The sequence below is a fragment of the Mobula birostris genome, chromosome 2 (assembly GCF_030028105.1).
Source record: "Mobula birostris isolate sMobBir1 chromosome 2, sMobBir1.hap1, whole genome shotgun sequence".
In the NCBI taxonomy this organism is placed as follows: Eukaryota; Metazoa; Chordata; class Chondrichthyes; order Myliobatiformes; family Myliobatidae; genus Mobula; species Mobula birostris.
The window spans coordinates 76,111,362-76,124,446 of record NC_092371.1 but is presented as its reverse complement, the minus strand read 5'-3'; the positions used below and the strand labels follow the sequence as shown (position 1 = coordinate 76,124,446).

General features: G+C 46.6%; 1 protein-coding gene across 8 annotated transcripts in view; it reads left to right on the top strand.

Moving 5' to 3' along the window:
• phf20b (PHD finger protein 20, b) overlaps nt 1-13,085 on the top strand; it is a 91,815-nt gene that overhangs the window by 12,007 nt on the left and 66,723 nt on the right. The gene's annotated exons all lie outside the window — the stretch shown is intronic.

Below are 13,085 nucleotides of genomic sequence, written 5' to 3'. Positions count from 1 at the left end.
CCTTTACCTTAAGCTCTGTAATTAATTCTGGTTCATTCAGCATCCAATCCAGAATAGTTGATCCCATAGTGGGCTCAACCATGAGTTGCTCTAAAAAATCATCTTGTAGGCATTCTAGAAATTTTCCCTCTTGGAATCTAGCACTAACCTGATTTTTTGCAATCTACTTGCATATTGAAATTCCTCATGACTATTGTAATATTGCCCTTTTGGCATGCATTTCCTATCTCCCATTGTAACTTGTAGGCTACATTCTTATGACTGTTTGGGAGGGGTCTCCCATCAGGGTCTTTTTACCCTTACAGTTCATTGGTTCTATCCACAACAATTCAGCGCCTTCTGACCCTATCTCATCTCCTTCTAATGATTTAATTTCATTTTTTATCAACAGAGCCACGTCAACCCCGCTGCCTTCCTGCCTGTCCTTTCGATACAGTGTGTATCCTTGGTCATTAAGCTTCCAGCTTTAATCTTCTTTCAGCCATGATACAGTGATGCCAGTCTGTAACTGTGCTACAGGTCATCTACCTTATGCCGTATACTGCACACACACAAATATAACAACTTTAGCCCTGTATTTACACTCTTCAATTTTGTCCGCCTTTTATGTTGCAGCTCATCCTTTTGACTGCAATTTTGGCCAATCATCAGCCTCTCCTTACTAGGAGTCTCATTATACATTGCTTCTGTTTGTAAACCAACTATCTCATCTTCTGCACTATCACTCCAATTCCCATCTCTGTGCCAAATTAGTTTCAACGCATCTAGCCAACCTGCCCGCAAAGATATTGGACCCCTCGGGATTAGGTATAACCTGTCCCTTTTGTACAGATCATACCAATCCCAGAAGAGATCCCAATGATCCATAGATTTGAACCCCTGCCCCCTGCGCCAGTTCCTCAGCCATCCATTCATCTGCCAAATCATTCTTTTCTTATCCTCACTGGCAGGTGGCACAAGCAGTAATCCAAATATTACTACCCTGGAGGTCCTGTTTCTCAGCTTTCTACCTGGCTCCCTAAAATATCTCCTCAGGACCTCCTCACTTTGTCTCCCTGTGTCATTGGTTCCAATATGTACCAAGACTTCTGGTTGCTCACCGTCGCCCTTGAGAATAGACACATAGAACCATAGGAAACCTACAGCGCAATACAGGCCCTTTGGCCCACAGAGCTGTGCCGAACATGTCCCTACCGTAGAAATTACTAAGCTTACCCATAGCCCTCTATTTTACTAAGCTCCATGTACCTATCCAAAAGTCTCTTAAAAGACCCTATCGTATCCACCTCCACCACCGTTGCCGGCAGCCCATTCCACACACTAACCACTCTGTGTAAAAATACTTATCCTGACGTTTCCTCTGTACCTACTCCCAAGCACCTTAAACCTGTGCCTTCTTGTGGCAGCCATTTCAGCTCTGGGAAAAAGTCTCTGACTATCCACACGATCAATGCCTCTCATCATCTTATACACCTCTATCAGGTCACCTCTCATCCTCCATCACTTAAAGGAGAAAAGGCCGAGTTCACTCAACCTGTTTTCATAGGGCATGTTCCCCAATCCAGGCAACATCCTTGTAAATCTCCTCTGCACCCTTTCTATGGTTTCCACATCAATGCCAGAATGCCACGGACCCACCCAAGACTTCACTGATCCTGGCACCAGGGAAGTAACAATGCATGTGGGTGTGTCTATTGCGCCCACAGAACCTCATCTCTGTTCCTCTGAGTAAATCTCCTCTTCACCTCTCTGCCCTTCTGAGCCACAGCAGCAGACTCCGTGCCAGAGACCTGGTCACTGTGGCTCCCCCCCCCGGTACGTTGTCTCTTGTCTCCCTCAATAGTATCTGTAAGGTTGTATACTTAAGGGGAATGGTCATAAGTGTTCCTTGCAATGGCTGTGCATTTCCCCTCCTCCTGCCAGTCACCTATTTACCTGTCTTCTGCAACCCAGGGGTAACTACCTCCCTGCAGCTCCTGTCTATTACCCCCTCATTCTCCCATATGAGTTGAAGGTCATCAAGCTGCAGCTCCAGTTCCTTATTACGTTCTCTCAGGCGCTGCAACTGGATATCTCCGAGCCTTCCCACATCCCGCACAGAGTACCAAACACTGCCCCTGGAGCCATTCTCACTAAATTATTACACCCTAGCAGATGAGGAATGAAGAAGTAAGGACAGAAAGAGAGTAACTTACAAGCTGCTTTACCTCACCCAAGCCACTCTGAAGACTGGCACGCTCACAAGATGGCCGCTCCACTTGCACTTGAACTATTCTTATTGGCCCTTTCTGATGAATCCCTCTTGCTGATTGGTTGCGGCTCAACTCATAGAAACTTACGTGAAACTCTGCCTTTAAAATCTCGATCACCTTCTTGAATAAAAAGTACCTCTTTTTACGCACCATGATTGTATCGATAGAGTAACTGTAAGGAGACCTTTTCCACTGAGGTTGGGTGGGACTACAACCAGAGGTCATGGGTTAAGGGTGAAAGGTGAAAAATTTAAGGGGAACATGAAGGAAGACTTCTCCACTCAGAGAGTCGTGAGACTGTGGAACAAGCTGCCAGCACAAGTGATGTTTACAGGCGTATTTTTAATGTTTAAGAGTAGTTCAGAAAAGTACATGGATGGTAGGGGTATGGAGGGCTATGGTTCAGGTGCAAGTCGATGTGACTAGGCAGTTTAAATGGTTTGGTATGGACTAGGTGGGCCGAAGGACCTGTTTCTGTGCTGTACTTTTCTATGACTCTTTGAGCCCTGAGGAAGGGTCTCGGCCCAAAATTACTGTTTATTCCAGTCTGTACAGAACAGCCTGACCTGCTGAGTTCCTCCAGTATCGTGAGTGTTTCTCAACCCAAAACATCAGCTGTTTATTCCAGCCCATTCAGAGCCACTGGACCTGCTGAGTTTCTCCCGCATTACATGTGTGTTTCTCGGCCCAAAACATCAGCCGTTTATTCCTCTCCGTGCAGAACAGCCTGACCTGCTGAGTTCCTCCAGTATCGTGAGTGTTTCTCAACCCAAAACATCAGCTGTTTATTCCAGCCCATTCAGAGCCACTGGACCTGCTGAGTTTCTCCTGCATTACATGTGTGTTTCTCGGCCCAAAACATCAGCCGTTTATTCCTCTCTGTGCAGAACAGCCTGACCTGCTGAGTTTCTCCAGCATTTAGTGTGTGTTCCTGTCTTTTAAGAATGCTTGTAGTTCCCTCTTTGGTTGTGGTGTTGGGTCTGATGCGTCTGTGATTGTCAGAGTATTTTCTTGCCTAGTCAATTCTGAGATGCAGAAATGCATTTACTGGAACTTGATACAGACCGGGTCACTTGCAGTTGATTCTGTTTGCCCTTGCTTGCTTTGGGCACTGTAGTGTGTGATCAGACCTGAGTCTCCTTGTTCTTTGAGACATTGGTCAGAAGGCTGCAGCTCTGGATATGGTCATTATCATTTACCTGCTTACTGATTGTTTATTGAAGGTTTAAGATAGAGGATGTCCCTCCAGTAGTGATTTTTTTTCTTTTTACTGGGTCTCATTTGTAGTAAATTCTGCAGATGCTGGAACTGCAAAACAACACACACACAAAATGTTTATTCTATTCCCCACTCTGGCCCCTTAATCACTTCTCACCTGCCTATCACCCCCCGCCCCGGGTTCCCTCCTCTTTCCTTTTCTCCTATGGTCCACTCAACCTCTCCTATCAGATTCCTTCCTTTCCTAACCAGGCTTCACCTATCACCTTCTAATTAGTCCTCCTTCCCCTTCCCACCCCCCCCCCCCCACCGCCTTTTTATTCTGGTATCTTTCCCCCTTCCTTTCCAGTTCTGATGAACAGTCTCGTCCCGAAGCGTCGACTATTTATTCATTTCCATAGACGCTGCCTGATCTGCTGAGTTACTCCGGCATTTTGTATCTGGTTTATAGGATGCTGTGATTGATTTTATAAGATTCCTGACATCTACTGTCAGCTTACTATAAGGTAGCGGTTACTAGGCACTTTCTGATTGAGTTGGGCAAAGAAAGCCTTGGCTGGTTAGTGGCTATGCTCAATTAGATTTCTTTGTTGATTTTGGTGACTAAGTAAAGTCAAGATCTGGTTAAGGTATAATTTTTTTCACTCTTCTGACAGTATAATTTATTCTGCGGCATGTTAACAGAGTGGATAGCACAACACTTTACAAAATTCAAAGTAAACTTATTATCAAAGTACATAAATGTCACCATGTACAACCCTGAGATTCATTTTCTTCAGGGCATTCACATGGAACATGGAACATAGAAGTCTTCAGCACAATACAAGCTCTTTGGCCCACAATGTTGTACTGGCCATGTAACCTATTCTAGAAACGGCCCAGAATTACCCTACCGCGTAGCCCTCTTTTTATCAGAGCTCCACGCGTCCACCACCGTCACTGGCCTTGCATTCCACGTACCTACACTCTCTTTGTGGAAAACTTACTCCTGACACCTCCCCCCCCCCCCCCGCCCCCGTACCTGCCTTTGAGCACCTTAAAACTATGCCCCCTCATGTTAGCCATTTCAGCTCTGGGGAAAAAGCCTCTGGCTATCCACAGTAGAACAAAAAACAATAGAATCAATGAAAAGCTACACCCAAGGATTGGCAACCAATATGGAAAAGAAGACTATTTGTGTCAATAGAAAAAAAGACTAATAATAAATAATACTGAACATGAGTTGTAGAATCTTTGGAAGTGAGTCCATAGGTTGTGGAATCAGTTCAGTGTTGAGGTGAGTGAAGTTATCCACTCAGGTTCAGGAGTGTCACTGATCGGGGTTCAATTTCTGCTGCTGGTTAAGGAGTTTTTGTTTTCTCCCCATGACCACGTGGGTTTCCTCTGGGTGCTCTGGTTTCCTCCCATATTCAAATGACATACGGTTAGGGTTAGTAAGTTGTGGGCATTCTATTGGTGCTGGGAGCGTGGCGACACTAGCCAGCTGTCCCCATCACGTCCAGGGACCGTGGTCATTGAAACAAATGATGCATTTCACTGGATGCTCAGTGGCCACTTTATTGGGTACACTCGCATACCTCATTAATGCAAATATCTAATCAGGTAGTCGTGTGGCAGCGACTCAATGCATAAAAGCATGCAGTCACAGTCAAGAGATGCAGTTGTTGTTAAGACCAAACATCAAAATGGGGAAGAAATGTGATCTAAGTGACTTTGACCATGGAATGATTGTTGGTGCCAGATGGGGTGGTTTGAGTATCTCGGAAACTGCTAATTGCCTGGGGCTTTCATTTACAACAGTCTCTATAACCATATAACAATTACAGCACGGAAACAGGCCATCTCGGCCCTTCTAGTCCGTGCCGAACTCTTACTCTCACCTAGTCCCACTGACCTGCACTCAGCCCATAACCCTCCATTCCTTTCCTGTCCATATAGCTGTCCAAATTAACTTTAAATGACAACATCAAACCTGCCTCAATCACTTCTGCTGGAAGCTCGTTCCACACAGCTACCACTGTCTGAGTAAAGAAGTTCCCCCTCATGTTACCCCTAAACTTTTGCCCTTTAACTCTCAACTCATGTCGTCTTGTTTGAATCTCCCTCACTCTCAATGGAAAAAGCCTATCCACATCAATTCTATCTATCCCCCTCATAATTTTAAATACCTCTATCAAGTCCCCCCTCAACCTTCTACGCTCCAGAGAATAAAGACCCAACTTGTTCAACCTTTCTCTGTAACTTAGATGATGAAACCCAGGTAACATTCTAGTAAATCTTCTCTACTCTCTGCAATTTGTTGACATCTTTCCTATAACTCGGTGACCAGAACTCTAGAGCAAGGGTTCCTAACGTGGGGTCCACGCACCGCTTGGTTAATAGGACTGGTCTGTGGCGTGAAGGAAGTTGGCAGCCCCTGATCCAGAGTTTACAGAGGACTGACGAAGAACAGAAAGCAGCTAGTCAACAGCACATCTGTGGGTAAAAAGCGCCTTGTTAATGAGAGAGGTCAGAGAGAATGGCCAGACCAGTTCAAGTTGACAGAAAGGCAACAGTAACTCAAGTAACCACACGTTACAACAGTGGTGGGCAGAAGAGCATTTCTGAATGCACAGCACGTTGAAGCTTGAAGTGGATGGGTTTGAACGTACGTTGGAATGCTGTTCATAGACTTCAGTTCAGCATTCAACACAACCATTCCTCAGCACCTGATTGGAAAGCTGAAACTGCTGGGCCTGAACACCTCCCTCTGCAACTGGATCCTAGACTTCCTGACTGGGAGACCTCAGTCAGTCCGGATTGGGGGCAGCATCTCCAACACCATCACGCTGAGCACGGGGGCCCCCCAGGGCTGTGTGCTCAGTCCACTGCTGTTCACTCTGCTGACCCACAACTGCTATAACACACAGCTCGAACCACATCATCAAGTTCGCCGATGACACGACCGTGGTGGGTCTCATCAGCAAGAATGATGAGTCAGCATACAGAGAGGAGGTGCAGCGGCTAATGGACTGGTGCAGAGCCAACAACCTGTCTCTGAATGTGAACAAAAGAGATAGTTGTTGATTTCAGGAGAGCACGGAGGTACCACTCACCGCTGAACATTGACGGCTCCTCTGTTAGATCATTAAGAGCACCAAATTTCTTGGTGTTCACCTGGTGGAGAATCTCACCTGGTCCCTCAACACCAGCCCCATAGCCAAGAAAGCACAGCAGCGTCTCTACTTTCTGCGAAGGCTGAGAAAAGTCCATTTCCAACCCCCCCCACCCCATCCTCACCATGTTCTACAGAGGTTGTATTGAGAGCATCCTGAGCAGCTGCATCACTGCCTGGTTCAGAAATTGCACCATCTCAGATTGCAAGACCTTGCAGTGGATAGTGAGGTCAGCTGAGAAGATCATCGGGGTCTCTGTTCCCGCCATTACAGACATTTACACCACACGCTGCACCTGTAAAGCCAACAGCATTGTGAAGGACCCCACGCACCCTTCATACAAACTCTTCTCCCTCCTGCCATTTGGCAAAAGGTACCGAAGCATTTGGGCTCTCACGACCAGACTGTGCAACAGTTACTTCCCTCAGGCCATCAGACTCCTCAATACCCAGAGACTAGACTGACATCTACATCATTTATTATTATATTGTAATTTGTCCTCTACTGTGCCTATTGTCTTGTTTATTATTTATTGTACTGCCCTGCACTGTTTTGTGCACTCTATGTAGTCCTGTGTAGGTCTGTAGTCTAGTGTAGTTTTTGTGTTGTCTCACTTAGTCCAGTGTAGTTTTGTGTTGCTTCATGTAGCACCATGGTCCTGGAGGAATGTTGTTTCGTTTTTACTGTGTACTTTACCAGCAATTTATGGTCGAAATGACAATAAAAAGCGACATGACTTGACTTGACTTACGGCAGCAGACCACGAATGTACACTCGGTGGCCACTTTATTAGGTACAGGAGGTATCTAATGAAGTGGGCACTGGGTATATGTTCCAATGTGACAAAAAGCTCAAGTTGGTCTCTCTTATTTAATGTGTTGTTGGAGGAAATGCACAGTGAGTTCTTGCCCATCGTGCTGGTGGATGAAAAGTGAAGCATTGCGGCATTGGTGTGTAAGTGCTGTTGAGTATTGGACGTCCGTCACAGGGGAAAAGGAGACTTTTAACTTCAGTGCAGCTGGCACCAGTGAACAACCCATGTGAGGATCTGCAGCTCCAATCTCACGCTGTTTATTGTTGGGTACAGCTGCAATGAAAAACTTGCTTGGAGCAGCATTATAGGCACAGACTCAAACCACAGCACCCAGGGCATAAGTTATACACAAGTCATACAAGACAGTGAAGGGAAAAGACTGTTAAACAAGGCCCCAGTGCAAAAAAAGCTATAATCAGAGACATGTCTATGGTAGTCTAAGTGGTGGTCCATTACTGAGACGTTACTGGAATTATGCAGGTCAGTTGAATTTTATCTGCTATCCATGATCAGTCCTGTGGGTATCACCTTTCTCTGCCTTGACCCATTTCCTGTTGGGTGGCACAGCACGGTAACATAGCAGTTAGGAATCTGCGCAGGCGATGAAAAACTAGGGTTCAATTCGAGCTGCTGTCTGTATGGACTCTGCACGCTCTCCCCGTGACCGCATGGGTTTGCTCCGGGTGCTCCGGTTTCCTCCCACATTTCCGAGACGTACGAGTTAGGGTCAGTAAGTTGTGGGCGCGCTGTGTTTGCCGTCAGGAGCCTGGCGACACTTGCAGGCTGCCCCCAGCGCAGCTTCTGGCCGAGTCAGTTGTCGACACAAACATCACTTTCCGCTGTATGTTTCGATGTACGTGTGACAAAGCAAATCTAATCTTTATCATTGTCATTGCTTGTCTCTGTGAATTTCAAACTCTGCTGCCTTCATGCCAAGATCTCATCTGTCCATTGTCCATTATCCTTGTGCCCACAGACTGGCACTGACTGAGTTATGCATTGCCTGGATCTTCCACCTCCCCACAGTCAGAGCCACATGCAGACATCACCTGGGGTTGGTCCGTGGAGCTGAGAGGCAGCAGCCCTACCTACTGAGCCGCCCAATCTCGTGAATCTTCACTGCACTCCCTGTATTGTAATCATGCCTTTCCTTGGTTAGAGAGACCAGATACCTCCCTATCTGCATATCCTGGTGAGTTTCCTTCTCGGGGTATGTAGTCCAAGATGGTGCACAGTGCTGTGGTCTTGCCAGTAATGCTCAGGTCACACCAGATTTACAACACTGCTCTATTTTGTCCTGCTCTCTGTACTACGTTCACAATCGACTCGATCTTCCCCACTGTGAGGCCGATATAACAGAGAGACATGGATGAAAGAAAAGTGGAGGGTTATGTTCTATGCAGGAGGGGACATAGGTTCACATGAGTGCTGGGGGACAGAATTGGATTTGAGGTACAGACTCGGTGGGTTTAAAGGCCTAGTCCTTTGACGTATGACATTTTGAAAGACGGGTATGTGGATAGGAAAGGTTTAAACAGATCCTGGCCGAACGCAGGCAAAACCAGGACTAACTAGTTGTGGCGGATATTTTGGTCAGTATGGACGAGTTGGGCAGAAGGGCCTGTCTCCGTGCTGTTTAACTCTTTTAGGATTTGCAGAAATTTCTGACAAGTGTCACACACGCTTTACAAGATTCAAGTTTACTCGTGGTGTTTACATCTCAGTATACAGTGGAAAATGTGTTGTTTGCATTAACAACCAGCATACCCAAGGGTGTGCTGGGGTTGGGGCGGGGAAGGGGTGGGATAGCCTGCAGTGTTGTCAGACATTCTGCTGTATTTATCGTTCGTATTCCTCAATCTGTCATGGTTGTACACCCTGAGACCAAGATAGGTATGATGGTGATCTTCCCCATGTATAAATCACAATCGGACCTCACTTGAGTGATGTTGATTGAGACTTGAATGTCGACTCAGTACACTCCCCCTGCACCGTAGAGTGTTGGAATTATTTTAAATACACTCGGGAGTGCTGTTTCCTTCTCATCGGCATTTCCAACTGCAGCCGTCCCTCAGTTTCTCCTGCTCCAGGACTTGAACACTCAACCTTCTGACTAAGGATCAGGGGCACACAGCTGACACCAGCATGTCTGTCTGTCACTCAGTGTACTTGCAGGTGAATCCTCCCGGCTTTAACCGTGAGGTGTTGCAGAGGTTTCAGTGGTGAGTTGTGTGGAAGAGAAGCTGCAAGGCGTCAGACCGTAGCACCCTACAGAGGAGAGTAGAATCCCCTGGGAGGACCACCAGCGTCTCCCTCCCCCGCCCCCCCCCCCCCCCATCTATGACAGTTACTGGGAGCATTGTAGCCAAAGGGCTCAAGGCACCATTGAGGATCCCTACCACCCATCCCACAAACTCTGACCCACTGCTGTCCAGGAAGGAGGTACAGGAGCATCAGAACTAGGACTGCCAGACTGGTAACAGCTTTCTCCCTCGAGGTGTGAGACTAATGAATACCCTGCCACCACTGAGCTCTCATCACTAGTACAGCAGACAGTTTAGTGTTTACCTGTTCCATGCACAGGTACACTATTTGAATTCTAATTTATTAACTAGTATCTGGTAATATTTTTGTTTATGTGCTGTGTATGATATATACATAGAACAGTACAGCACAGAAACAGGCCTTTCGGCCCACAGTGTTGTGCCATTCCAGCTAAAAAGCCCCCGAGAGCTACCTACTTACAAAATGTCCATGTCCCCCCATCTTCCTCACGTCCCTGTGCCTATCTAAATGTCTCTGAAAAGCCTCTGATGTACTTGCCTCTACCAGCATACCAGGCAGCACATTCAAAGCATCTACCATACTCTGAGTGAAAAAACTTACCCCTCACATCCCCTTTGAACCTTCACACTCTCACCTTTCGATGCATGTCCTCTGGTATTAGACATTTTAACCCTGGGTAACAGGTACTGCCTGTCCACTCTTATCTATGCCTCTCATAATCTTATAAATCTCTACCAGATCTCCCCTCGGCTTCCAGTGCTTCAGAAAAAACAACCCAAGTTTGTTTAACCTTGCATGCCCTCTAAACCAGGCAGCTTCCTGGTCAGCCTCTTCTTTACCCTTTCCAAATCCTCAATATCCTTCTTGTAGTGGGGTGACCAGAACTTTATGTAATACTCCAAATGACTGCAGTCTTGAACTCTGAGCTCATCGAGTCACAATGCTATTCTTGGATAAAACAAGTTCCCTGTTTTACAGAACAGTGAAACGGATTATTTGACATGCTCGGGCTTTTACAGATCGTACTGTTCAGCTTGTTGAATGGTATTCCAATGAATAACACCAGCATTTTTAATTCAGTGCAGGTGGTGGGTAGTTGTATAAGCAGCTGGTCACATCACAGGTTCTGGTTACGTGACCACTGACAACGTGCAGACAATCTCTGAAGAGTATTGATAATGGCTGAGGTCTTGTAATGCTCAGAAGAAGGCAATGGCAAACCACTTCTGTAGGAAAAAAAAATTGCTAAGAACAATCATGGTCAAGACCATGTCATAGCGATGAGTGAAAGGGAAATAAACATGTTTATTTCTCTTGATAAACACTGGCCGACTTGCCGAGTTCTTCCAGCATTTTGTGTGTGTTGCTAAGATTTCCAACATCTACAGAATCTCTTGTGTAAAGGATTTTGTACTTTCCTCACGTATTTATATTTGACAACAAATTTCATGATATTTGTCAGGGCTAGTACACCTGAAGCCTTAATTCCCTGGTCTTCCAGACGTTACACAACAGAGCTGTACATTACGTGTTCCAGTGAGATTAAGGGGAGTGCAGGTGTGCTTTGAACCCTAACCCTGGAGAGTCTAGAGGGAATGTTGGAATCAGCACTGGCGAGCCAGGAGCTGAACCACTGGGATTTCCAAAGAGTAGGTTACTGTATCATTGAAAGGCGGCACAGTGGAATAGCGGTTAGGGTAACGCTTTACAGCAGCTGCGATCAGAAGATAGTTGAATTCCCGCCGCCTGTTGTAACGTGAACAGAATTACTGGAGAGACACTGAAGATGGTGGATGTAGAAGTGTTTTATTCAACAAGAACGAGCAGCAGGCATCATATTGAGACACTTGGAGGAAGAGGCCTCCCGACCCAATTTTACTTGTGCTAAAGATCAACACAGCAGCAGGACAGTTCTCTAGTTACATTGTATCTACAATGCTTCCTTTGAATTACATATAGTTTTCACAAACCTGCTTCGCACCCACACTCCGGACACCCAAAATGAATATTAATCAGCATCATCTGGTTGTCAATCAACTCGAGAACACAGCTTCAGAATGACTGTTGTTTCAGGGCTGCATTTTAAATTCAATCCACGCTCATGTCTGAAGATTGGTTGCTGGTGCAATCAATATTTGCTATATACCCTAACTGCAGAATATGCCCTAACTGTGTTCTTCCATCATGGACGTCGATAAGGACCTCGACACCGTTATGTTGGTTTGAGACTAGCGCGTGATTTGGATTTAAGTAAGAGAAAGTTGCGCAGCGTCAGCCTCACTCTCTCTTCCCAGTTCCCATCTGGATCCAGTGGCAAGACAGGGTCGAAACGGCTAGAGATGGAACTAGGCGCAGTGGATGACCAGGACGTCTTCTGTGTCTTGTCCTGCTCTACACGTTCCACAATGCTTGCAGAGACCACCTTCTTGACCATTGGACCTTCCATTGGTCTCGTCCGCTCAATCCGCCGGAGTCTGTCTTCACATGCTGGGATAGACAACTCCCTATCTCACCGAGATTTTGAGACCAGTCGGCTACCCTCACCTGGTTTAGCCGGCTTGTTGAAGCTGTTGCCCGGGGTGTGGCCGCTGTTGCATGCAAACAGCTACGAGGAGCCACAGGTGAGAGCTGAGTGCCAGGTGGGGACCAAAGGTGGACTAACCGCCTTGAAAAGGACGCGACATGTTCCCCCACCAGAGGTGCTACCCCTCCCTGACACCCCAGCACAGTACAGGCCCTAACACCACTGTCTGTAAGGAGTTTGTACATTTTCACTCTGATCGCATGGTTTCCTTTGGGTGCTCTGGTTTCTTCCCACGTTCCTAGATGTACGTGTGAAGGTTAGTAAGTTGTGGCCAGAGGCACGATGACACTCGCAGGCTGCCCCCAGCACATCCTTGGACGGTGTTGGGACTTGTTGCAAACGATGCATTTCACTGTTTTACCGTATGACAAATGAGGCTAATCTCTAATCCTTAAGAATTGCTGCCGCTTTGCGGGCACAAATTAGATGCCCTGCTCCTCTCCACGTTATTTCAGTGACAGCACACCACAAGATGGGCGGCACGGTAGCATATGACTAGCATAACGCTTTATAGCACCAGCAATCAACGTGTCAAAGGTTACAGGGAGAAAGCAGGAGAATGGGGTTAAGAGGGATAATAAATGGTGGTGCAGATTGGATGGGCTGAATGGCTTAATTTGCTCCTGTGTCTTTATGGTGTTAACTCAGCTATACATATTAGGGGCAATTTAATGCGGCCAATCACCCTACTAGCCCGCAGGTCCTTGGGATGTGGGGAAGAAACAGATCGCCTGGAAGAAGGCCACGTGGTTATGGGGAGTAGGTGCGGCTTGTTA